This window comes from Phyllobates terribilis, unplaced genomic scaffold (assembly GCF_046119375.1).
Source record: "Phyllobates terribilis strain yellow unplaced genomic scaffold, ASM4611937v1 Scaffold_4__5_contigs__length_816908805, whole genome shotgun sequence".
NCBI classification, from domain to species: Eukaryota; Metazoa; Chordata; class Amphibia; order Anura; family Dendrobatidae; genus Phyllobates; species Phyllobates terribilis.
The window spans coordinates 677,222,055-677,248,805 of NW_027362764.1; the positions used below are offsets into that span (position 1 = coordinate 677,222,055).

The 26,751-nt window shown below is 43.7% G+C and overlaps 1 non-coding gene and 3 pseudogenes across 1 annotated transcript; all 4 read right to left on the reverse strand.

Annotated features, from left to right (window-relative positions):
- Positions 1-1,597: 1,597 nt before the first annotated feature.
- LOC141268821 (5S ribosomal RNA) lies at positions 1,598-1,717 on the reverse strand (annotated as a pseudogene).
- Positions 1,718-10,956: 9,239 nt separating this feature from the next.
- Positions 10,957-11,077, reverse strand: LOC141268343 (5S ribosomal RNA; annotated as a pseudogene).
- Positions 11,078-11,697: 620 nt separating this feature from the next.
- On the reverse strand, positions 11,698-11,816 carry LOC141267150 (5S ribosomal RNA). Its single transcript, XR_012321164.1, has one exon. It is a non-coding gene; the product is annotated as a 5S ribosomal RNA (ribosomal RNA).
- Positions 11,817-12,757: 941 nt separating this feature from the next.
- LOC141267780 (5S ribosomal RNA) lies at positions 12,758-12,877 on the reverse strand (annotated as a pseudogene).
- Between the last annotated feature and the right edge of the window lie 13,874 nt (positions 12,878-26,751).

Below are 26,751 nucleotides of genomic sequence, written 5' to 3' on the forward strand. Positions count from 1 at the left end.
CTTCTTTTGAGATTTTTCAGTTAAAGTCCTTTTATTCTCAAAAAGGGGGAAATGTTAAATGGTTAATTATGGAAATTCATTTGGAATGTTAATCGATAATCATTTTTCTGAGTTCTATGCCTCAGCCATCGTGTCTAGTTGACATGCGCTATTTGTGTGTGTATTTTTGGTTCACTACCATATGTAGAACAGGTGTCCATATGACTGGCTATAAAAGAACATGGTACAGAAAGAGGGGGCTCTCTTGCTCTGCTCACCCCACAAGACACAGAATCTTCATGCTGAGAAGCAGATGACATGTAGGCCTGGACACATGCTGGACAAAGACATGATTTACCAGCCAGGATCCAAGGAAAGATGGGTGAATCTCAACAATTAAACAATTAAGCTAATTAAGGACAAATGGACAATTACTTTATAACTAATTATTGTATGTACCTGCTGCAATCTGATTCTTTTTAATGGACAATCCAAGAATAAATAGATACATTTTTTTATAAGAATATCGTGATATTGATACTTTGAGAAGTCCTCAGTAGAAAAAAATAATACAGGAAGAGTTTTATTTTACAGTCTCCCATCCAAGTACTAACCAGGCCCAACCCTGCTTAGCTTCCAAAATCAGACAAGATCGGGCGTGTTCAGGGTGGTGTGGCCGTAGGCAGAGACTAGCCTCTCACTTGCTGCTATTCTACTTTGACGTCTGGCTGCCGGCTGCCCTTTCCAGTTCTCAGCAAGACCAGGTCCTTTTGTGCTTTCCCTTCTCTTCAATTTTCTTGCTGGCTTCCTTAAAAGGTCTTGTAGACACAACGCCCCACTCAGAGCCGCTGAGCTCACTGATCGTCTGCAGCGCTGTCGAAGGAACGTCAGCTTCACGGCCAATGCCACAGGCCGGGAGCAGAGGCGAGACTCACCGGTAGACCCGGGTAGGGTGAGTAGAGCGCGCTTAGTTGCTTTCTAATAAGATGCAGCCGGGGATTAACTTTTAATGAAAGGGAACAATCCCTTTGACTGTCTGCAGCGCGCCACACCTAGGAAGCGCACTCTCACACACAAGCCAGTATGCACACGTGCTCGCACGTGACAACACCCCCTATCTGCCCCTACAACCTCTCCGTCACCATGCGTCAGACTCTCCTGCCTGTTTTATGATTTCAGGGCCCTAGCAGGAATCACCACCCCCCTCCCCAATTCCTTCCGCACCTTCCTTGCACTGAGGTTAGCTCTTTGTCAGCCGTCTGGCTTGGTTACACAAGCTTCTTTGCAGAGAAACATGTTACTTCTGCTGGTCCTCGCTAGGCGGCCGGCATCCAAAACCTTTCCTGGGCACCTGCTGAAAGCCTGGCCCCTTCACGGCCCCGGGTGCTTTTAACGCCATCATTTCCACACGGCGAGCTGCGGAGTCAATAAGCACTCCTAGCCGTGGCAAGGAGCTCGGTGTCAGGCCTGCGTGAAGGGCGGTGGGGTAGCGTACTTAGCTGCCAACTGGCTCAGAGGCCTTGGGGCTTCCAGCATCTAAGTTACTTAAGGTCGGTGTCCGGCAAGGCGCCGTTCCATGCTAGCCGAGCTGGGCAGTAGGGCAAAACGTCATCAAAATAGTCTACAGCACCCGGTGTTGCCAGGAGGTCTCCCATCCAAGTACTGTCCGAGCCCAGCCCTGCTTTGCTTCCGAGATCAGATGAGATCGGGCGTATATAAGGTGGTATGGCCAGTAGAAGTTGCTCGATCCATCGCCCGGCCAGCCTTTCTCAGGATCGCTTGGTGGCGAGCAATCTGGCCGTGACGGGGCGGGCTCCGAAGGGTCCATGCAAAGTCTGTGCCGTCCCTACAGGTGTGGTATGTATAGCAGTGATTCACCCGCCGCATCAGGTGTCTTCAAAAATGTCTCGGCGCAGGGTCTCCTGCAGGCTAAACCCTTCATCGCGGTAATGTGACAGAAAGAGCAAGCTGGACCCGTAACTTGGGGGCGGAGCGAGACGTCCATGGGTGAATGAAGGAAGAGGGTGAGATGGTTGCCAGTGACTTTGAGCTGCTCTTCAGGGGGGAGGGTCATGTTGCCTGCAAAGGTCTTCTGCTTGGGGTTACCGGTGGTTGCCTCCAGCCACCCGGGAGACGCTGGTCCTGGTGAAAAGGAGCCTAGTATTAAAAGTAAATAAGCAACAAAGCTGGAGGCCCACGGTGATCAGAAGGATGCTGGTATTTTGCAGAGATGAAATAGCGCAAGAGAGAAAGCAAATGAAAAAAAGAAAAGAGAATGAATGTGTGCACTTGTGAAAGGGAATGGAAAAAAGGCATAGAAGAGAGTGCCCCCTTCTGGTGGAAGGAAGGAAAAAGCAAAAGCCTACAGCACCTGGCATTCCCAGGCGGTCTCTGTTAAATGCTTAATTATGGAAATTCATTTGGAATGTTAATCGATAATCATTTTTCTGAGTTCTATGCCTCAGCCATCGTGTCTAGTTGACATGCGCTATTTTTGTGTGTATTTTTGGTTCACTACCATATGTAGAACAGGTGTCCATACGACTGGCTATAAAAGCCCATGGTACAGAAAGGGGGGGCTCTCTTGCTCTGCCCACCCCACAAGACACAGAATCTTCATGCTGAGAAGCAGATGACATGTAGGCCTGGACACATGCTGGACAAAGACATGATTTACCAGCCAGGATCCAAGGAAAGATGGGTGAATCTCAACAATTAAGCTAATTATGGACAAATGGACAATTACTTTATAACTAATTATTGTATGTACCTGCTGCAATCTGATTCTTTTTAATGGACAATCCAAAAGTAAATAGATACATTTTTTTATAAGAATATCGTGATATTGATACTTTGAGAAGTCCTCAGTAGAAAAAAATAATACAGGAAGAGTATTATTTTACAATGGTGAGCCAGCCAGTCCTGTTTTTTTGTTTTTTAAATTAAGTAAGTGAATTTCTTCCGTGAACAAGGGGGAAGTCCTGACGAGCTGAACAGCTGTTGTTCACGTGTCAGTAAATTCACTAGTTTGTCATGAGAAGCAGAAAGGACCTACAGGAAGCAGAGGTACTAACAAGGAACAGAATCACACAGGAAAAGAATCAGACGAACTGAAGACAGGACGTGCTGATAAAGAGAAGCCAAGGAATCTTAAGGTAAGCAAAATATGGATATAATTTCTTCTTTTGCTAAACAAAGTAATATTAATTTCAAAGTTAATGTAGGAGATGACATAGAAGTTTTGTGGCTCAGTTTATACAAAGAATGTGAATTGCAGAATTTACAGTTAACTTCTAAATTGGTAAATAGAGACAAACAGAAATTGAGAAATATTCTACATTTGGTAGATTTTTTTCATAGTCTTGTGTTAGAGATTTCTAAGCAGGAAAATAGTGTAGAAGTGTCAGACGGTGATACTGATTCTGACTGTAATGTGGAAAATGAACAAGAAGTAAGACACGTGTCTGTAACTGAAGGTGGCCTTGGGTCTGACCAAGAGACGGACATACAGAAACCTGACATGGGAGGAGACATGACTGACATACGAGAAACCGATATACTAGGTGATGTGGGAGGAGACGTGAGTGACGTAGGAGGAACGGACGTACAAGAGCCACTAAAAATATCAGAGAATTCTGGAATTACCCAGCCTCAACTCCAAATTAAAATGAGGAAAAATTTGCTGAAATTATACAAAATCATGCCAAAATATGATGTCAAAATCCATGCCTGTAGAAATTCAGAGACATTTTAGAGCTTCTCTGATAAGTTTGACTTATCCAATGAGGAGAGGAATCAATTATTTAAAATATGGATTCCTGTGACATTGTCCAGACGTTTACATTTAATGCCCTGTGAAAATGACTCTCCTAATGGATGGGAAAATGATTCGGACAGATTAAGATATTTGATTTATTGTGTCACAAAGGATTTTCCCAACATAGAAGATCTGCAGAAACTAAGGATTGGTAGGAAGGAATGTACATATACATTCATGTCCATATTTGAACGGTTGAACAAAGTTCTCATCAAAAATGGAAAAGTACAACATATGATAACAACTTTTGTACAAAAATTCAAATTCCTAAATTCAGTTTCCCAAGTTATAGCATCACAGAAAAATTAATTATTTGAATGTGCGCAGATGCTGGATTTTGTTAGAAAACATGAGAATCGTGAAAAGAAAATAAATCAAGCTAAATTTATAAAACCAAGAAAGGTAAAATCTTACCAAAAGCCAATATCAAACTCTCCTAGACTGAGTCATCCCCATAGTGAACTCTATCAAATACGCAGAAGATTTCATATATGTTATAAGCCATATCAGCCAGTGCAAAGATCCATCTCTCCACAGAATGAGTTAATTCTCAGTCAGAACTGTGATTCTCTAAAAAGGAAAATGGCTGAAACTGATGGACAGAGACAGGTGAGACGACCAACTCACAGTGACGTCATGGAATGTGGACAGAAGAACAGGCAGTTCTCTGAGGTTTTGAAGGATAGAAAAATGTCTTTCCTAAATAGGGCGTTCCTGGAGATATTTGAGAGAGACAGAAGATTTGGTTTAAGGAGTGGCTAAGGAAAAACTGTAATTACAATGTTGTATCAAAATGTAATACAATGTCTCAATATTTATTTATAATCTTATACAGTAAAATTGTAGTTACATAGTTTCTAATAGTTCATATATATATATATATATGTATATATATATATATATATATATATATACTCTTGTCTAAGTAGAGATTCCGTATAATTGTATTTATATATACGTTTATAAAATATATATATATATTAATTAATAAATTAGAACTTCATATATATAAATTTAAGTAGCAATATTTTGAATTACATTAGAACCAACCAATATATGTATAAGATATTTAAATAATTCTGTTTCTGTATGAATTTGATATTTAATTTTATTTTCTTATATTTCCTTAGAGTTTTCATTCCAAAGCAGGATTTGATCAAAGAACTCTAAAATGGATTTATTTCTTTATTCACACAGGAAGTGAAAAAATTGCATGATTTTATGTGTATAACATTTTAAAATAATAACAATATATCTAGTTGAACTATAATATATATGTAATACTTATTAATTCTTTTGTGTTGCTAATATTTTCTGTGCATGAAGTGTTCGTGCAAATTAAAGTAGCTTTACAGCATGACGTGTGACAGCTGCGGCCTTTGAACTTTGAGCTAATAGTATACGATCCCACTCATTCTATTTTCAACTGATGTAACTTAAGACCGGACAGCCAGTGAAAAAAGAATCTAAGACAAGAGTTTTTTCAAGTGTCTGAAATTCCAGTGACTTACTCTCATATTATATAACATGTACTTGGGGAATATTCAAAGAAATATAAAGATATTCAATTGATATGGCAATGCGCATTAATAAATTGGGATACAACAATTTTGGGTTAAATATATATATATATATATATATATATACAGTGCCTACAAGTAGTATTCAACCCCCTGCAGATTTAGCTGGTTTGATAAGATGCAAATAAGTTAGAGCCTTCAAACTGCAAACGAGAGTAGGTTTTATGAACAGAAGCATAAATCTTACAAACCAAAAAGTTATGTTGCTCAGTTGAATTTTATTAAATTTTAAACATAAAAGTGTGGGTCAATTATTATTCAACCCCTATGTTTAATATTTTGTAGAATAACCCTTGTTTGCAATTACAGCTAATAATCGTCTTTTATAAGACCTGATCAGGCCGGCACAGGTCTGTGGAGTTATCTTGGCCCACTCCTCCATGCAGATCTTCTCCAAGTTATCTAGGTTCTTTGGTTGTCTCATGTGGACTTTATTCTTGAGCTCCTTCCACAAGTTTTCAATTGGGTTAAGGTCAGGAGACTGACTAGGCCACTCCAACACCTTGACTTTTTCCCTCTTGAACCAGGTCTTGGTTTTCTTGGCTGTGTGCTTTGGGTCGTTGTCTTGTTGGAAGATGAAATTACGATCCATCTTAAGATCCTTGATGGAGGAGCGGAGGTTCTTGGCCAAAATCTCCAGGTAGGCCGTGCTATCCATCTTCCCATGGATGCGGACCAGATGGCCAGGCCCCTTGGCAGAGAAACAGCCCCACAGCATGATGCTTCCACCACCATGCTTGACTGTAGGGATGGTATTCTTGGGGTCGTATGCAGTGCCATCCAGTCTCCAAACGTCACGTGTGTGGTTGGCACCAAAGATCTCGATCTTGGTCTCATCAGACCATAGAACCTTGAACCAGTCTGTCTCAGAGTCCTCCAAGTGATCATGAGCAAACTGTAGACGAGCCTTGACATGACGCTTTGAAAGTAAAGGTACCTTACGGGCTCGTCTGGAACGGAGACCATTGCGGTGGAGTACGTTACTTATGGTATTGACTGAAACCAATGTCCCCACTGCCATGAGATCTTCCCGGAGCTCCTTCCTTGTTGTCCTTGGGTTAGCCTTGACTCTTCGGACAAGCCTGGCCTCAGCACGGGAGGACACTTTCAAAGGCTGTCCAGGCCGTGGAAGGCTAACAGTAGTTCCATAAGCCTTCCACTTACGGATGATGCTCCCAACAGTGGAGACAGGTAGGCCCAACTCCTTGGAAAGGGTTTTGTACCCCTTGCCAGCCTTGTGACCCTCCACGATCTTGTCTCTGATGGCCTTGGAATGCTCTTTTGTCTTTCCCATGTTGACCATGTCTGAGTGCTGTTCACAAGTTTGGGGAGGGTCTTAAATAGTCAGAAAAGGCTGGAAAAAGAGATCTTTAATCCACACATGTGAAGCTCATTATTCTTGGTGCCTGAACTACTTCTTAATACTTTAGGGGGACCAAACAGAATTCTTTTGGTTTGAGGGGTTGAATAATAAATGACACTCTGAATTAACTTTTAACGTTTTAAAAAAAACAAAAAAACAAAAAAAAAGTTGCTGCAGTGCATTTCCCACTTCCAGGCTGATCTACAGTACAAATGTCACAATGCCAAGTTAATTCCGCATGTGTCAACCACCTAAATCTGCAGGGGGTTGAATACTACTTGTAGGCACTGTATATATATATATCTAAAACTTCATATTTGGAATGTTTGAGTTGAACAGATCTGTGAATGTCAGAGTGAAGGTGACAGATGAGTAAATCAGCAGCTGCTAAGTGTGATTGATGTGACAGAGGCCTCGTATGTTTGTATGTTTGAAAAAATAAAAATGTTTCTTTATGTGAAGGTACAAAAATATATTTAATTCTGAGGAAATTATAATACATAATTAGGTATTATCTACATATATATATTTCTATATTTCTTTAAGAATTATTATTTCTTGATTTAACTAATAGTGGATAAGGGCAACCACACATCAAAATGGTTTACAAAGCAAATTTATATTTAGAATAATTTTCCACATGATAATATTCTTGAATAACTATAATATTATTTGTAATGGTTACCTAAATAGGTACACAACTCTCTTTAGTCAAATCTATGCTACTCATCGATATGAAATTTATGCACAATATTTCTAGAAGAATAATTATTTTTAATTTGGTTCTGATATATACATAAATTTTATAAAATAATATTTTTGGTATTAAGGGGGAAAATGTGTTTTTGATCTTGATTACATAATCACTTTTGATCAATACTTATTTTCCACACATTTTAATAAAGAAGAAATAATAATAAGGTACTATGGTATAATTAAGAAGGGTATTACATGCAAAGTTGCATAATTTAATATTTTTTGGTGGTACAAGGTTACGACAAATATGAAATCATCCAGATAATGGAGATATAAGGGTATTTTTTATGGAGAATATAATTACTCTGCATTTGTCATTAAAATTTAAAGGCCTTATTTTTATTCGTATTTTTACTCTTAATTTTATTTTTCATTTTTAAAATTTTATTCTTACTTTATACTTCTTATTTTTCTATTTTTTCATTTTTTAATTCTCATTTGATTTTATTTGAGTTCATTATCTCAATTGAGAAAACACATTAATATTTAATAAAGTAATGTCTAATACAAGAGTATTGCTTCATTAAATATATATTGCTAAGGAAAAAAATGTTTACATTTTCTGAGTAAACACAACAATTCATTCATTCATTTATTCATTCATTCATACATTCATATATTTATTCATTTTGGTTCAGGAGTATACATTCTTTGATATTATTGGTTTAATAAAGATATAAAAACTTGTTTTTTCAAAATACACTGACACCTATGGGTTGGAAAAGGTAATTACACCTATGACATAAAAATGTTCTATCATATGGAGAACTTGATTGATAATGAATTATTATCTATTATTGTTTATTATTCCAAACATAATTTATTTTAATATTTTGATAATAATTAGATGGATATTACTGATTGCTATGGTACGCTGTGATATTATAGGTTAGGAAAAACTGCCAGATTTGGTATCAGATTAGGGAATGAAGACTTCAATCAAGACATCGCAATTATGAATTCTATCTTAATAAAGACTTTTAATTTTTATAAATCAAAGAGATTCTCAAAAGTTACAAGAAGAAGAAACTGATATCCGGACGTCTCAGAAGGTAACAGGTGTGAATGCTGAGTGTTATAATAGACTGTGTCCATTACATACAATACAATTCACACCACTGATCACCAGGACGGCAGAGGACGATGATCCTATATGTACTGTGTTGTGTTCAAGTTTCATCACGTTCCAGTGGTTTCTTATCACCTGCAACGCTTCAATGAAAGCTGGTGAACAGGTAATACCTGGCATATGTGTCCTGTATATAAAGGACTGAGTACCTGTTATGGTGCTATATAAAGCAGGAAAGTGTCAAGTTAACCCTTGCTTTACTGACCAAAGACGTCACATCTGTTCCAAAAGTGACACGAGACCAGTGCGGACACACGGAAGATTCCAAAGACGATCCAACGTAAGTCCAGGTGACACTGCACAGATATTAAAGCTACATTTCATACATGGACTTTGTTTTCTTATCAACTGACACACATGATCTTTCTAATAAAGAATACAGTTTATGGACTGAACAATAATGAACACAATTATGGACTGTACAATATCTACATGCTGTAATTTATTTCAAAGGAGTTTTCATATAAAGACTGTGTTATAAAAGAACCAAGAAGAAGACGAGACGACGACCCGATGACATCAGATGATGACGATTGAACCCGCGATTGCTTCAATTTAGATATAGGGAAGTATAATTATACATATTAAATGAATATTAGTCACGGCTTACCATAACATGAATTCACATCATTATATAGCAATAATCCGATATTGATACTATTATTACTATTATTATTATTATGGAAATTTAATGATATTGCCAAGGAAGAAGGAAAGAAAAAATGATTGATGAATGTATCTTCTTTTGAGATTTTTCAGTTAAAGTCCTTTTATTCTCAAAAAAGGGGGAAATGTTAAATGGTTAATTATGGAAATTCATTTGGAATGTTAATCGATAATCATTTTTCTGAGTTCTATGCCTCAGCCATCGTGTCTAGTTGACATGCGCTATTTGTGTGTGTATTTTTGATTCACTACCATATGTAGAACAGGTGTCCATACGACTGGCTATAAAAGCCCATGGTACAGAAAGGGGGGGCTCTCTTGCTCTGCCTACCCCACAAGACACAGAATCTTCATGCTGAGAAGCAAATGACATGTAGGCCTGGACACATGCTGGACAAAGACATGATTTACCAGCCAGGATCCAAGGAAAGATTAAGCTAATTATGGACAAATGGACAATTACTTTCTAACTAATTATTGTATGTACCTGCTGCAATCTGATTCTTTTTAATGGACAATCCAAGAATAAATAGATAAATTTTTTTATAAGAATATCGTGATATTGATACTTTGAGAAGTCCTCAGTAGATAAAAAAAATACAGGTAGAGTATTATTTTACAGTCTCCCATCCAAGTACTAACCAGGCCCAACCCTGCTTAGCTTCTGAGATCAGACGAGATTGGGCGTGTTCAGGGTGGTGTGGCCGTAGGCAGAGACTAGTCTCTCACTTGCTGCTTTTCTACTTTGACGTCTGGCTGCCGGCTGCCCTTTCCAGTGCTCAGCAAGACCAGGTCCTTTTGTGCTTTCCCTTCTCTTCAATTTTCTTGCTGGCTTCCTTAAAAGGTCTTGTAGACACAACGCCCCACTCAGAGCCACTGAGCTCACTGATCGGCTGCAGCGCTGTCGACGGAACGTCAGCTTCACGGCCAATGCCACAGGCCGGGAGCAGTGGCGAGACTCACCGGTAGACCCGGGTAGGGTGAGTAGAGCGCGGTTAGTTGCTTTCTATTAGGCTGCAGCCGGGGATTAACTTTTAATGAAAGGGAACAATCCCTTTGACTGTCTGCAGCGCGCCACACCTAGGAAGCGCACTCTCACACACAAGCCAGCATGCACACGTGCTCGCACGTGACAACACCCCCTATCTGCCCCTACAACCTCTCCGTCACCATGCATCAGACTCGCCTGCCTGTTTTATGATTTCAGGACCCTATCAGGAATCACCCCCCACCCCCTCCCCAATTCCTTCCGCACCTTCCTTGCCTTCCTTGCCTTCCTTGCACTGAGGTTAGCTCTTTGGCAGCCGTCTGGCTTGGTTACACAAGCTTCTTTGCAGAGAAACATGTTACTTCTGCTGGCCCTCGCTAGGCGGCCGGCATCCAAAACCTTCCCTGGACACCTGCTGAAAGCCTGGCCCCTTCACGGCCCCGAGTGCTTTTAACGCCATCCTTTCCACATGGCGAGCTGTGGAGTCAATAAGCACTCCTAGCCGTGACAAGGAGCTCGGTGTCAGGCCTGCGTGAAGGTGGCGGGGTAGCGTACTTAGCTGCCAACTGGCTCAGAGGCCTTGGGGCTTCCATCATCTAAGTTACTTAAGGTCGGTGTCCGTCAAGGCGCCGTTCCATGCTAGCCGAGCTGGGCAGTAGGGCAAAACATTATCAAAATGGTCTACAGCACCTAGTGTTCCCAGGAGGTCCCCCATCCAGGTACTGTCTGAGCCCAGCCCTGCTTTGCTTTCTGAGATCAGACGAGATCGGGCGTATCCAAGGTGGTATGGCCAGTAGACGCTGCTTGATCCATCGCCTGGCCAGCCTTTCTCATGATCGCTTGTGGCGAGCAAACTGGCCGTGACGGGGCGGGCTCCGAAGGGTCCATGCAAAGTCTGTGCCGTCCCTACAGGTGTGGTTTGTTTAGCAGTGATTCACCCGCCGCATCAGGTGTCTTCAAAAATGTCTCGGCGCAAGGTATCCTGCAGGCTAAACCCTTCATCGCGGTAATGTGACAGAAAGAGCAAGCTGGACCCGTAACTTGGGGGCGGAGCGAGACGTCCAGGGGTGAATGAAGGAAGAGGGTGAGATGGTTGCCAGTGACTTTGAGCTGCTCTTCAGGGGGGAGGGTCGTGTTGCCTGCAAAAGTCTTCTGCTTGGGGTTACCGGTTGTTGCCTCCAGCCACCTGGGAGACGCTGGTCCTGGTGAAAAGGAGCCTAGTATTAAAAGTAAATAAGCAACAATGCTGGAGGCCCACGGTGATCAGAAGGATGCTGGTATTTTGCAGAGATGAAATAGCGCAAGAGAGAAAGCAAATGAAAAAAAGAAAAGAGAATGAATGTGTGCACTTGTGAAAGGGAATGGAAAAAAGGCATAGAAGAGAGTTCCCCCTGCTGGTGGAAGGAAGGAAAAAGCATAAGACTACAGCACCTGGTATTCCCAGGCAGTCTCCCATCCAAGTATTAACCAGGCCCAACCCTGCTTATCTTCCGAGATCAGACGAGATCAAGCATGTTCAGGGTGGTGTGGCCGTAGGCAAAGACAAGCCTCTCACTTGCTGCTTTTCTACTTTGAAGTCTGGCTGCCGGATGCCCTTTCCAGTGTTCAGCAAGACCAGGTCCTTTTGTGCTTTCCCTTCTCTTCAATTTTTTTGCTGGCTTCCTTAAAAGGTCTTGTAGACAGAAGGCCCCACTCAGAGCCACTGAGCTCACTGATCGGCTGCAGCGCTGTCGACGGAACGTCAGCTTCACGGCCAATGCCACAGGCCGGGAGCAGAGGCGAGACTCACCGGTAGACCCGGGTAGGTGAGTAGAGCGCGGTTAGTTGCTTTCTAATAGCCTGCAGCCGGGGTTTAACTTTTAATGAAAGGGAACAATCCCTTTGACTGTCTGCAGCGAGCCACACCTAGGAAGCGCACTCTCACACACAAGCCAGCATGCACACGTGCTCGCACGTGACAACACCCCCTATCTGCCCCTACAACCTCTCCGTCACCATGCGTCAGACCCTCCTGCCTGTTTTATGATTTCAGGGCCCTAGCAGGAATCACCGCCCCCCTCCCCAATTCCTTCCGCACCTTCCCTGCCTTCCTTGCACTGAGGTTAGCTCTTTGTCAGCCGTCTGGCTTGGTTACACAAGCTTCTTTGCAGAGAAACATGTTACTTCTGCTGGCCCTCGCTAGGCGGCCGGCATCCAAAACCTTCCCTGGGCACCTGCTGAAAGCCTGGCCCCTTCACGGCCCCGAGTGCTTTTAACGCCATCATTTCCACATAGCGAGCTGCGGAGTCAATAAGCACTCCTAGACGTGACAAGGAGCTTGGTGTCAGGCCTGCGTGAAGGCGGCGGGGTAGCGTACTTAGCTGCCAACTGGCTCAGAGGCCTTAGGGCTTCCATCATCTAAGTTACTTAAGGTCGGTGTCCGGCAAGGCGCCGTTCCATGCTAGCCGAGCTGGGCAGTAGGGCAAAACATCATCAAATTGGTCTACAGCACCCAGTGTTCCCAGGAGGTCTCCCATTCAAGTACTGTCCAAGCCCAGCCCTGCTTTGCTTCCGAGATCAGACGAGATCGGGCGTATCCAAGGTGGTATGGTCAGTAGACACTGCTCGATCCATCGCCCGGCCAGCCTTTCTCAGGATCGCTTGATGGCGAGCAATCTGGCCGTGACGGGGCGGGCTCCGAAGGGTCCATGCAAAGGATGTGCCGTCCCTACAGGTGTGGTTTGTTTAGCAGTGATTCACCCGCCGCATCAGGTGTCTTCAAAAATGGCTCGACGCAGGGTCTCCTGCAGGCTAAACCCTTCATCGCGGTAATGTGACAGAAAGAGCAAGCTGGACCCGTAACTTGGGGGCAGAGCGATACGTCCAGGGGTGAATGAAGGAAGAGGGTGAGATGGTTGCCAGTGACTTTGAGCTGCTCTTCAGGGGGGAGGGTCGTGTTGCCTGCAAAGGTCTTCTGCTTGGGGTTACCGGTGGTTGCCTCCAGCCACCCGGGAGACGCTGGTCCTGGTGAAAAGGAGCCTAGTATTAAAAGTAAATAAGCAACAATGCTCGAGGCCCACGGTGATCAGAAGGATGCTGGTATTTTGCAGAGATGAAATAGCGCAAGAGAGAAAGCAAATGAAAAAAAGAAAAGAGAATGAATGTGTGCACTTGTGAAAGGGAATGGAAAAAAGCCATAGAAGAGAGTGCCCCCTGCTGGTGGAAGGAAGGAAAAAGCAAAAGCCTACAGCACCTGGCATTCCCAGGCGGTCTCTGTTAAATGGTTAATTATGGAAATTCATTTGGAATGTTAATCGATAATCATTTTTCTGAGTTCTATGCCTCAGCCATCGTGTCTAGTTGACATGCGCTATTTGTGTGTGTATTTTTTGTTCACGACCATATGTAGAACAGGTGTCCATACGACTGGCTATAAAAGCCCATGGTACAGAAAGGGGGGGCTCTCTTGCTCTGCCCACCCCACAAGACACAGAATCTTCATGCTGAGAAGCAGATGACATGTAGGCCTGGACACATGCTGGACAAAGACATGATTTACCAGCCAGGATCCAAGGAAAGATGGGTGAATCTCAACAATTAAGCTAATTATGGACAAATGGACAATTACTTTATAACTAATTATTGTATGTACCTGCTGCAATCTGATTCTTTTTAATGGACAATCCAAGAATAAATAGATACATTTTTTATAAGAATATCGTGATATTGATACTTTGAGAAGTCCTCAGTAGAAAAAAATAATACAGGAAGAGTATTATTTTACAATGGTGAGCCAGCCAGTCCTGTTTTTTTGTTTTTTAAATTAAGTAAGTGAATTTCTTCCGTGAACAAGGGGGGAGTCCTGACGAGCTGAACAGCTGTTGTTCACGTGTCAGTAAATTCACTAGTTTGTCACGAGAAGCAGAAAGGACCTACTGACTGAGGAAAGACAGGAAGCAGAGGTACTAACAAGGAACAGAATCACACAGGAAAAGAATCAGACGAACTGAAGACAGGACGTGCTGATAAAGAGAAGCCAAGGAATCTTAAGGTAAGCAAAATATGGATATAATTTCTTCTTTTGCTAAACAAAGTAATATTAATTTCAAAGGTAATGTAGGAGATGGCATAGAAGTTTTGTGGCTCAGTTTATACAAAGAATGTGAATTGCAGAATTTACAGTTAACTTCTAAATTGGTAAATAGAGACAAACAGAAATTGAGAAATATTCTACATTTGGTAGATTTTTTTCATAGTCTTGTGTTAGAGATTTCTAAGCAGGAAAATAGTGTAGAAGTGTCAGACGGTGATACTGATTCTGACTGTAATGTGGAAAATGAACAAGAAGTAAGACACGTGTCTGTAACTGAAGGTGACCTTGGGTCTGACCAAGAGACGGACATACAGAAACCTGACATGGGAGGAGACATGACTGACATACGAGAAACCGACATACTAGGTGATGTGGGAGGAGACGTGAGTGACGTAGGAGGAACGGACGTACAAGAGCCACTAAAAATATCAGAGAATTCTGGAATTACCCAGTCTCAACTCCAAATTAAAATGAGGAAAAATTTGCTGAAATTATACAAAATCATGCCAAAATATGATGTCAAAATCCATGCCTGTAGAAATTCAGAGACATTTGAGAGCTTCTCTGATAAGTAGTGTTGAGCCACCCCCGTAGTGTTCGAGTTCGGTTCGGTTCGTTGAACACTCGTGTGTTCGCCGAACTGTTCGTCGAACTGTTCGTCGAACACCTTCGAACACCGTTAAAACCAATGGCAGGCAAACAAAAACACATAGAAACACATAGAAAACACCTTCAAAGGTGCCAAAAGCTGACAAACTGCTCAGAAGACACAACTAACACATGGAAAAGTGACAAGTACATATAGTCATGCGAAAATAAAAGAGGTGGAGGAGTAAAAGGAGGGGGAGACACAGATATAGGCATGTCATGCCCTTCTAAAATCCAAAAAGTGAGAAGCCGACACGGCCAGTCCGCTCCTGCCCGTGCCACCTCCGTGCCGCCGGGTTTGTGCCAGAGCCGCGGTGAACCCTGATGGCCAGCCCCCCTCTCCCAATACTGGTGCCTGTCCGCTGGTGGGTCGAGCGAGACCCCTGTGGTGGAGGCAGCTCTAAGCTTTTTAATTTAAATTGTCTCTCTAATTTGAATGAATACACTTTAAATCCATTTACAAGGATCTATTGGAGGGCAAGTCTCATGCCAGCAGCCGCGTAATTCCAGCTCCAGTAGCGTCCACTAAAGCTGCTGCAGTTAAAAAGCTTTTATAAGGATCGAGCTCGGCTGTCCACCGCAAGGCATCCTACTGCCAGTCCCAGCCCCTATGCCTTGGGGTGCCTCCTGATGCTCTTCACTGAGTATCCCATGGTCCCGAAGCATTTCCTTTGAAAAAATTAAGTGTCTAAACTACAGGTGGTGTAGCTTGCTTAACAGCCGGGATAATCCGCTGACTAGCAGACACTGCTACTAGGCACAAAGTATTTCCTGGGCTAGATGCAGTTAAAAATTTGTAATTAGATACTCTCGTTGGATGCTGAGAAAGCATTCCATAGAGTCTCCTGGCACGCCATATATGATTCTCTTAAAAAGCTTGGGGTAGGGGTCTAGGGGACCCTTTTATAGCCAAAATCACGGCCCTGTATCGCAATACGTCACCTAGGCTGAAGATGAATGGAACTGTAGCACCCTGAGGGCTCGGTTGCTACAGACGTATTGCACCTCACCCAGAGGTGTGATATCTCACTCTCAGGTAAGGATGGAGTGTGGATCAGGACCCGACACCTGCATGCATTACACGACATTGCCGTGGGGCAGGGCGACCAATATGCCCCTGAGATGGGCACGACAGTCCCTGTCCCTGGCTGGAGTGGGGGGAGGGAACACTGAGGAAGGGGAACCCTGTAGTGCAGGAGCAGGGAGGAAGCAGTTCCTGGGTGCATTGAGAAGGGAGTATAAAAGGTGGGCACCATCTTAGTTCAGTGCAGAGAAGTCTGAGCAGAAGTGGCAGGGAGCAGGGGCTCTGCATGAGCTCTGCTCCGGAGGCGGGCCTAGTAACAGAGGCCCAGGCCTGGAAGAGGGAGAAGGAAGGAAGAGGAGTGGAGAAGGCTCCAGGAATGAGGAATGAAGGGATCCCAGGGGTGCGGACGGGCGAGTCGCCACCGCACGCCCGAATCCACCTGCGTGGAGGGGTCAGGCCAAAGGGGGAGACCGGTCCCCGAACTAGTGGAGGCAGGAAACGACCCTCAGCTAGAAACCGGAGGCTCTGACATTTTATGTGGCGCAGCCCCTCGCTACACCCGCTAGGAAGGCACCACATAGGGTCAGGGAAACTGGCGCCAAGTTTACCAAGAGGAGGCCCGAGGCAGCCGGACAGAAGTGTTGGTAAGAAAGGCCAGACAAAGGACACACAAAGGGGGTCCTGTGAAGTGCTCCAAAGTTATCTGGGAGTTGTCTGAGCCCCTCACCTGGTGAGCACAGTACGACGTGGGCAGCCGTTACCTGCAGACGTGGTCTGGATAATAAGAACTGTGAGTAAAGGCCCTGGACTGCATCACTGACTCCGTGTCGTTACTGCTGCTGCCCTGCACCATCACCCCCATCCTCCGCATACACTGCCCTGAGGCTATACTCCTCCCGTGGGGAGTTATGCTACGCTCTGCTGCACCCACAACACCAGCCTCAGCGGTCTGCCCTGTAGCGGCGGTTCACTCTGACCGCAATCCACGGGTGGCGTAGTCGGACATTTAAACATCAAAACCACATAAATAGTTCCGCCACTGGTTTGACCGCCCTGAGCCACGGAAACGGGTCGCCGCCACGAAGACTACAACCACCAGCATCCACCAAAAAGGGTCCGGCTCCGGGTGTCCCAAGGCCCAGGGGGTGCGTCAGAACATTTTCATCACCTTTCACAATCACCAATGGGACAAGGCAGGGATGTCCTCTGTCCCCTCTCTTATACATCCTAGTGACGGAGCACCTGCTCTCATCAATTCGCCATAACCCCAATATTAGCTGGATTGAGGTGGGAGGCACCGAGTACAAGTGCTCTCTATTTGCTGATGATGTCCTAGTATATATCACTCAATCACATATATCCATCCATGCTGTTATGGCTGAAATAGATCACTTTGTTACATGGTAAAATTTTAAAATCAATGCAGCGAAGTCTGAGGCCCTTGATGTCTCCCTCCCCAAATCCATATAGGATTCCATCCAGTCCAACTTTCCCTTTGCCTGGCCCTCACAGGGTATCAAATACTTAGGAATTCCTATTCATAGAGACCTCTCCCATCTATGTTATCTTAATTTTGGGCCCTTTATTGAACAACTCCATACAGACCACGGTTGGCAAGTTAGAACTGTAAGATTCACTACGTGAACCGCTGGTGTTTTGTGGAAAAGCACATGTACACTGCGTTCCAAATTATTATGCAAAAAGTGTTTAGGAGTGATAAGGGAAGAATTTGTTTCTTTGTCAGTTAAACTCATTGATGGTGATGTGTGTCAGGGCTCTTTATATCACTGTAAGCAATTGCAGACACCTGTGCTAATTAGTTTGGCAGGTGTGTCCAATGAAAGGCAAGACTACTTAAGAAGGCTCTCTCACATTATTAAACAGCCTACATTTTCTGCCAAAATGGGAAAGAAAAAGGATGTGTCGGCTGCTGAGAAGCAACAAATTGTGGAGTGTTTAGGTCAAGGCATGACTACAATCAACATTGTGCGATGATCAGGATGAAGTGTCTTGGCAATCAAGAAGTATGTAGCTGATTCACAGTACACACGTGTGCGTGCTGATAAGGGCAAATTGAGGACTCTTTCCTACAGGCAATTACGTCAGGTTGAAAGAGCAGCGGCAAAAAAGCCTTGTCATAGCAGCAGACAAGTTTTTGAAGCTGCTTGTGCCTCCAACGTCCCCCGAACAACAAGATGCAGGGTCCTTCAGAGGTTTGCAGCTGTGCATGCGCCATCCTGTCGACCTCCTCTATCCACTTCACACAAGCAGAAACGGCTCCAGTGGGCCAAACATTACATGAAGACTGATTTCAAAACTGTTTTGTTCACGGATGAGTGCCGTGCAGCGCTCGATGGTCCAGATGGATGGAGTGGAGGATGGCTGGTTGATGGACACCCCACGCAAACACGGCTACAGCGCCAACAAGGAGGAGGTGGAGTAATGTTTTGGGCTGGAATCATGGGGAGAGAGATTGTCGGCCCCTTTAGGATCCCTGAAGGCGCTAAAGATGAACTCCATAATGTATGTGGATTTTCTCAAACAGCACTTCCTGCCATGGTTCAAGAAGAAGAACCGTGTATTTCACAGCAAGATCATTTTTCTGCATGATAATGCACCATCTCATGCTGCACATAAAACATCTGCAACTCTGGCTGATATGGGCATAAAAGGGGACAAACTTATGGTGTGACCCCCATGCTCCCCTGACCTCTACCCCATTCAGAACCTTTGGAGCATCATTAAAAGGAGTGTCTATGATGGCGGGAGGCAGTTCACATCTAAGCAACAGCTCTGGGAGGGTATTCTGTCCTCATGCAAAACAATTGAAGCAGAAACCATCCAAAACCTGACAAATTCAATGGACGAGAGAGTTCAGAAGCTCCTTTCGAACAAGGGGTCCTATGTGAAAATGTAACATCACCTAGAATAAAGTTTTGAGTTGAAAACTGTTTGATTTCAGTTTCTAACAACCTGCTAATGCTTATAATTTCAAAAATGACCATTTTTTTAGTCTTTATTAAAATGAAAAGGTTGATCGAAAAGTTTGGGGGATCTAAGAGTGTGGCAACCCAGTAGTCATGATTACTTCGAATTCTGACAATATGAGGGTCATGCTGCAGGTAGTGCAGCAAGAAGGCACTTATATGCCTTGCGCATCTCGGAGCCCCAAAATTAGTTTCCGGGCTAGATGCAGCTAAAAATTATTTTTAATTTTAAATCTGGTGAAGCTTTAGTATAGATGGCCTAATAGGATCAGTGCTGCACACTGCTACAAAGCCCAAATTATTTTCCAGTCAAGATACAGATAAACATGATTAGTAATTTGAAAGCTTAAAACGGTTGGTAGGGTGATTTTAACCAATCATCAAGCTTTTACTCTCCCCAGGATGACACAGGGGTAGAAAAGTCGTTTCGGATCCATGATTTGTTCATCTTTATGAACGTGAGTCTGTCTACATTATCAGTGGAGAGCCGCGTGCGCTTATCTGTCAGCACACCACCAGCAGCGCTGAACACACGTTCAGACAGAACGCTGGCTGCGGGGCATGACAAGATCTCCAAGGCGTAAGTGGCTAGCTCCGGCCATTTATCCAGATTGGAAGCCCAAAAAGAGCAAGGGTCCAGTGACACAGTCGTGGCTTCAATGTTTACTTGGAGATACTCCTGTACCATCGTCTCTAGGCGTTGACTATGTGTCAGACTTCTTGTCTCCTGTGGCCTTGCAAAGGATGGGCTAAAAAAGTGGTGAAATGATTCCGCAAAATTGATGTTACCAGCAGATACTGTGGTTCTGTTACGGTTTGAGTGCTGAACACTTGACGGTCCCACGGTTGGCAAGTTGGAACTGTGAGATTCACTACGTGCACCACTGGTATTTTGTGGAAAAGCACATGTAAGATTCTGCAACAGTCTCTGCTGATACTCCTGCATGCGTGCATCCCTTTCTATGGCAGGAATAATTTCTGAAAATTTACTTTTGTACCTGGGATCTAACAGTGTGGCAACCCAGTAGTCAGGATTATTTCTAATTCTCACAATTCGAGGGTCATGTTGCAGGTAGTGCAGCAAGAAGGCACTCATGTGTGTTGCGCATCCAGGAGCACCAAGTCCCTGTTGTGTTGGTGGCGAGGTAACAATCATGCTTCCTTCCTCTGTCCTCTCCCCCCAACCTCGCACAACAGAAATGTGATCAAGGTCTCCCTCATCTGATGAGTCTTCCATCAGTTCGTCCTCCACTTCTTCCTGGGCTCCTGCACCTTCCTCACTAGTTTGGCTGCTACCATACGCCCTGATAAAACCATCTCCCCCACCCTCACATGCCTGCCGCCTTGGTGCTGCCGACCGTCTGGACCTTGCAGATGTTAGCCCTTCCGCATACAACTCCTCCTCCTCTACTTCCTCCACCTCCTCTTGTGCCACCACCTGACTCCGAATTCTGTTTAACATGTGCTCCAGCATGTAAATCACCGGAATAGTCATGCTGATAATGGCATCGTCAGCACTAAACATCTTCGTCGCCATTTCAAAACTGTGCAGAAGGGTGCATAGGTCCCTGATCTGAGACCACTCCTCCAGCGTGATTTGCCCCACCTCTGAATCTCGTTGGCCCAGGCTATACGTCAGAACGTATTGCACCAGGGCTTGTCGGTGCTGCCACAGTCGCTGCAACATGTGCAGAGTTGAATTCCACCGGGTAGGCACATCGCATTTTAGCCGGTGAAGTGGCAGGCCCAACGACTTCTGTAGAGATGTAAGTCGCTGAGCTGCGGGATGCGAACGGCGGAAGTGAGCACACAGCGACCGTGCCCTCTGCAGAAGGCCATCTAGTCTGGGATAGTGGGCTAAAAATTGCTGGACAACCAGGTTCAACACGTGAGCCATACAAGGCACGTGTGTGACATTGCCCCGGCAAAGGGCCGCACCCAGGTTTGCAGCATTGTCGCACACGGCCTTCCCTGGTTTCAGGTCCAGTGGAGACAACCATTCATGAAATTGGTTCTCCAGAGCTGACCACAACTCCTCAGCTGTGTGACTCACATTTCCCAGACATTTCAATGTAAAAACCGCCTGATGACGTTGAGCCCTACTGCCAGCATAGTAAGGAGGTGTGCAGGATCCCTTCTGCGCAGTTAGAAAGCTTGTGGCATGACCAGACAGGCTTTGGGTGCAGGTGGAAGACCGAGAGGAGGTTGAGGAGGCAGAAGCAGTGGAGGAACTTTGACATAAAGAGGATTGACGCACAACTCGTGGGGACGGCAAGACTTGGACAGCAGCCCCTTGTCCTGCTGTCACCATAGTTACCCAGTGCCCAGTCAGCGACATGTAACGCCCCTGTCCATGCCTACTCGTCCAAGTGTCTGTGGTGAAATGCACCCTGTCACACACAGAGTTTCTCAAAGAAGCGGTGATGTTATGTGCGACATGCTGGTGGAGCGCAGGCACACCTTTCTTTGAGAAGTAGTGCCGACTGGGCATCTGGTACTGGGGCACTGCGACGGACATAAGGTCTCGAAAATCCTCTGTGTCCAGCAGGCGGAAAGGCAGCATTTCTGTAGCCAAGAGCTTGCAGATGGTGAAATTCAACCTCTTAGCTTTCTCATGGCTAGGAGGAAATGGTCTTTTACTTGTCCACATCTGAGGGACCGAGGGCTGGCCATTGTGCTTAGACGGCGTTGATAAGGGTGTCCCCGGCAAACTGCCGGTCTGTGAGGAAGATGCAGGCGGACATGTTAGGTTGCCTTGATCCAAAGGTGGTGCTATCGATGTCGGACAGCGCTCAACACCAGCTGGTGTTACCACCTCCAAAGAAAATGATGACCTGCCAATCACGCTGGCTGTTGCGGGTAAAGAGGTGGCAGGTCTGTGCCCCAAAACAGGTGTGACTGCTGTCCCCCCATTCACAGAGGATGAAGAGGCCGCGGATGCACAAGATATGGCAGACGGTGGTTGGCCCGGCCGGCTAGGCCGCATTGTAGCACACTGAGCTTCCCACTGCAACTTATGCTTCATGTCCATGTGCCGGTTCATGCATGAAGTACTCAAACTATGTATTTTTTGGCCTCTACTTAGCTTTTGCTGACAAATGTTACAGATAACACGAGTTGGGTCATCTTTATCGATCTGAAAAAATGCCCAGGCTATGTAAGGCTTAGCACCCATGCGACCTGAAGAGCCACCACGACTTGTGGTGAGAGGCAGAGTTGTGTTTGAGGATGCAGTTGTTGACGTGCTTCCAGTACTACGTCTCTGTCCAGGAAGGTGCAACCTGACCTCGTCGTCACTAGCATCTTCCTCCACCTCCTCTGCTGACCTCATCTCTTGGCTGACTGTGGGTTGACAGTAAGTGGGATCTCCGACCTCATCATCATCACCCTGTGCGTTATCACACCCGTCGTCCTCAGAGCCAACCTGTTCCTGCCCTGACAAAAAACTAAAGTTGTCGCTCCAATCAGGTATTTGAGTCTTATCATTGTCTTCCTCATTGTCTCCACCAACAGGAGTTACAGTTTGGGAATGAGGGTCTACATTATGGTCAGAACCTTCTGCGTCTGGTCCTGGATCCGACTCATAAAGATTCTGGGCATCAGTGCAGATCATTTCCTCGTCTGGATTCACAGAAGCGCTGGAGTCGACCTCTGATTCCCAGGCTATAGTATGAGTAAACAGCTCTGCAGACTCAACCATCTGTTCTACCTCATACTCAGACGGGCAGCTGGAGATTTGGGAGCTGTGAGGAAGCAAGTGCGATTTGGGTGACACCTTTGAGGACTGGAGTATTTGTGATGTTGAAGTTGATGTGGAGGAGAGCCCACTTAAAGGAGCACTTGATATCCATTGAAGCACCTGCTGTTTTTGTGCCTCATCTGGAATTTGTAGCGATTGGCGTGGCCGTAAGAAAGGGATCTTATCACATTGTCCGCTAAAAGAAGTAGACATTTTAGTTTGGCTGGAACATGGTCTTTCTTCTGCAGATGTTACTGTTGCTTTAACACCTACCCCACGGACACAACCTTTTTTCCCCTTCCCAACACGCCTATTCCCCTTTCCACCAGCAGCAGGCCTTTTTCCACTCATTTTGGTGGTTAACTAATTCACAACTCTGGAGTTGTTTGCACAAAAAAACAATGGATGGTAACCGAGCAGAGCTGAGTGGCCAAACTGTGGTATTAGGCCAAAACTATTGGCTGGGTTAGATGCAGAAAAAAATTATTTTGAATTTGCAACCTGATGGAGGTCAGTATAGATGGATTAATAGAACAAGACCCACACACAGCTAGAAGCCCAATATTTTTTCAGAGGTAGATGCAGAAAAAACTATATTCAGTTTGCAACCTGATGGAGGTCAGTATAGATGGACTAATAGAACAAGTCCCACACACTGCTAGAAGCCCAAATATTTTTTCAGAGGTACTGTAGATGCAGATAAAAATTAGTTTTAATTTGCAACCTGATGGAGGTCAGTATAGATGGACTAATAGAGAAAGTCCGACACACTACTAGAAGACCAAATATTTTTTCAGAGGTAGATGCAGAAAAAAATATATTCAGTTTGCAACCTGATGGAGGTCAGTATAGATGGATTAATAGAACAAGACCCACACACAGCTAGAAGCCCAATATTTTTTCAGAGGTAGATGCAGAAAAAAATATATTCAGTTTGCAACCTGATGGAGGTCAGTATAGATGGACTAATAGAACAAGTCCCACACACTGCTAGAAGCCCAAATATTTTTTCAGAGGTACTGTAGATGCAGATAAAAATTAGTTTTAATTTGCAACCTGATGGAGGTCAGTATAGATGGACTAATAGAGAAAGTCCGACACACTACTAGAAGGCCAAATATTTTTTCAGAGGTAGATGCAGAAAAAAATATATTCAGTTTGCAACCTGATGGAGGTCAGTATAGATGGATTAATAGAACAAGACCCACACACAGCTATAAGCCCAATATTTTTTCAGAGGTAGATGCAGAAAAAACTATATTCAGTTTGCAACCTGATGGAGGTCAGTATAGATGGACTAATAGAACAAGTCCCACACACTGCTAGAAGCCCAAATATTTTTTCAGAGGTACTGTAGATGCAGATAAAAATTAGTTTTAATTTGCAACCTGATGGAGGTCAGTATAGATGGACTAATAGAGAAAGTCCGACACACTACTAGAAGGCCAAATATTTTTTCAGAGCTAGATGCAGAAAAAAATATATTCAGTTTGCAACCTGATGGAGGTCAGTATAGATGGATTAATAGAACAAGACCCACACACAGCTATAAGCCCAATATTTTTTCAGAGGTAGATGCAGAAAAAACTATATTCAGTTTGCAACCTGATGGAGGTCAGTATAGATGGACTAATAGAACAAGTCCCACACACTGCTAGAAGCCCAAATATTTTTTCAGAGGTACTGTAGATGCAGATAAAAATTTGTTTTAATTTGCAACCTGATGGAGGTCAGTATAGATGGACTAATAGAGAAAGTCCGACACACTACTAGAAGGCCAAATATTTTTTCAGAGCTAGATGCAGAAAAAAATTATATTCAGTTTGCAACCTGATGGAGGTCAGTATAGATGGATTATTAGAACAAGACCCACACACAGCTAGAAGCCCAATATTTTTTCAGAGGTAGATGCAGAAAAAAATATATTCAGTTTGCAACCTGATGGAGGTCAGTATAGATGGACTAATAGAACAAGTCCCACACACTGCTAGAAGCCCAAATATTTTTTCAGAGGTACTGTAGATGCAGATAAAAATTAGTTTTAATTTGCAACCTGATGGAGGTCAGTATAGATGGACTAATAGAATGATGCTATGCCCAAAAGATTTTACTTCACTAGGTGCAGTAAAAAAATTGGTATTCTATACACAGGTGGTATATCTTGCAACACAGATAGGCTACTCCACTGACTAACACACTCTGCAATAGGCCAAAAAGGATTAGCTTTGCTAGATTCAGCCAAATGCTGTGAAAAAAATTTGCACAGCACTGGCACAGACCTGCCTGGCAAAAACTGATAGGAACTCATGTAACCTAGTCCTGAAAAGGACTGCAATTACAATTAGTCTTTACTCCCACAACCGATCTATTTAAGAGCACAGACCTCCCTGATAAAAGTCGTAGGAAATGCTGTAACCTAGTCCTTAAAAGGACTGCAATCACAACTATTCCCTACTCCCAAGCTATCTGTATATTTGTGCGAAAATTGGCTTGAAATTAACAAGGTATAGCGCACACAGCAACAGCGGTGCCGTCTAACACGCAGCTGCAGCAATGAGAAAATGGTGGCGACGGGGAAAATGGCTTGGTCTTATAGGGCAAGGACATGTGACATACACTGCCAATGACACATGCCCTTGCTTGTGTGAAAAAAAGCACTTCGCTCCGTGTGTGCGCTGCTGATAGGCTGACAGATTGCACCTCCCCACTGTAAATGCGGGAAAGAGAAAAAAAAATGGAGATCTTCATTGCTCCTGCAGAGATCCATCCCCTGCCCCTCCCCCCACCCCGCTGTACACTCAAACTGCGTATTAACATTAATTTTCATCATTACTGAGAAAAAATCCAATTATGATTTTGGTGCACGAACATTTATCGAACATAACCTCGAACAGCCGAATTTTTCTCAAATTGTTCGTGTTCGCCGAACGGCTCGAACACCGCCCAAAACAGCTCGAATTTGAGATTGGCGAACAGTTCGAGTAGAACAACGCTCATCTCTACTGATAAGTTTGATTTATCCAATGAGGAGAGGAATCAATTATTTAAAATATGGATTCCTGTGACATTGTCCAGACGTTTACATTTAATGCCCTGTGAAAATGACTCTCCTAATGGATGGGAAAATGATTCGGACAGATTAAGATATTTGATTTATTGTGTCACAAAGGATTTTCCCAACATAGAAGATCTGCAGAAACTAAGGATTGGTAGGAAGGAATGTACATATACATTCATGTCCATATTTGAACGGTTGTACAAAGGTCTTATCAAAAATGGAAAAGTACAACATATGATAACAACTTTTGTACAAAAATTCAAATTCCTAAATTCAGTTTCCCAAGTTATGGCATCACAAAAAAATTCATTATTTGAATGTGCGCAGATGCTGGATTTTGTTAGAAAACATGAGAATCGTGAAAAGAAAATAAATCAAGCTAAATTTATAAAACCAGGAAAGGTAAAATCTTACCAAAAGCCAATATCAAACTCTCCTAGACTGAGTCATCCCCATAGTGAACTCTATCAAATACGCAGAAGATTTCATATATGTTATAAGCCATATCAGCCAGTGCAAAGATCCATCTCTCCACAGAATGAGTTAATTCTCAGTCAGAACTGTGATTCTCTAAAAAGGAAAATGGCTGAAACTGATGGACAGAGACAGGTGAGACGACCAACTCACTGTGACGTCATGGAATGTGGACAGAAGAACAGGCAGTTCTCTGAGGTTTTGAAGGATAGAAAAATGTCTTTCCTAAATAGGGCGTTCCTGGAGATATTTGAGAGAGACAGAAGATTTGGTTTAGGGAGTGGCTAAGGAAAAACTGTAATTATAATGTTGTATCAAAATGTAATACAATGTCTCAATATTTATTTATAATCTCATACAGTAAAATTGTAGTTACATAGTTTCTAATAGTTCATATATATATATATATATATATATATATATATACACTTGTCTAAGTAGAGATTGCGTATAAATGTATTTATATATACG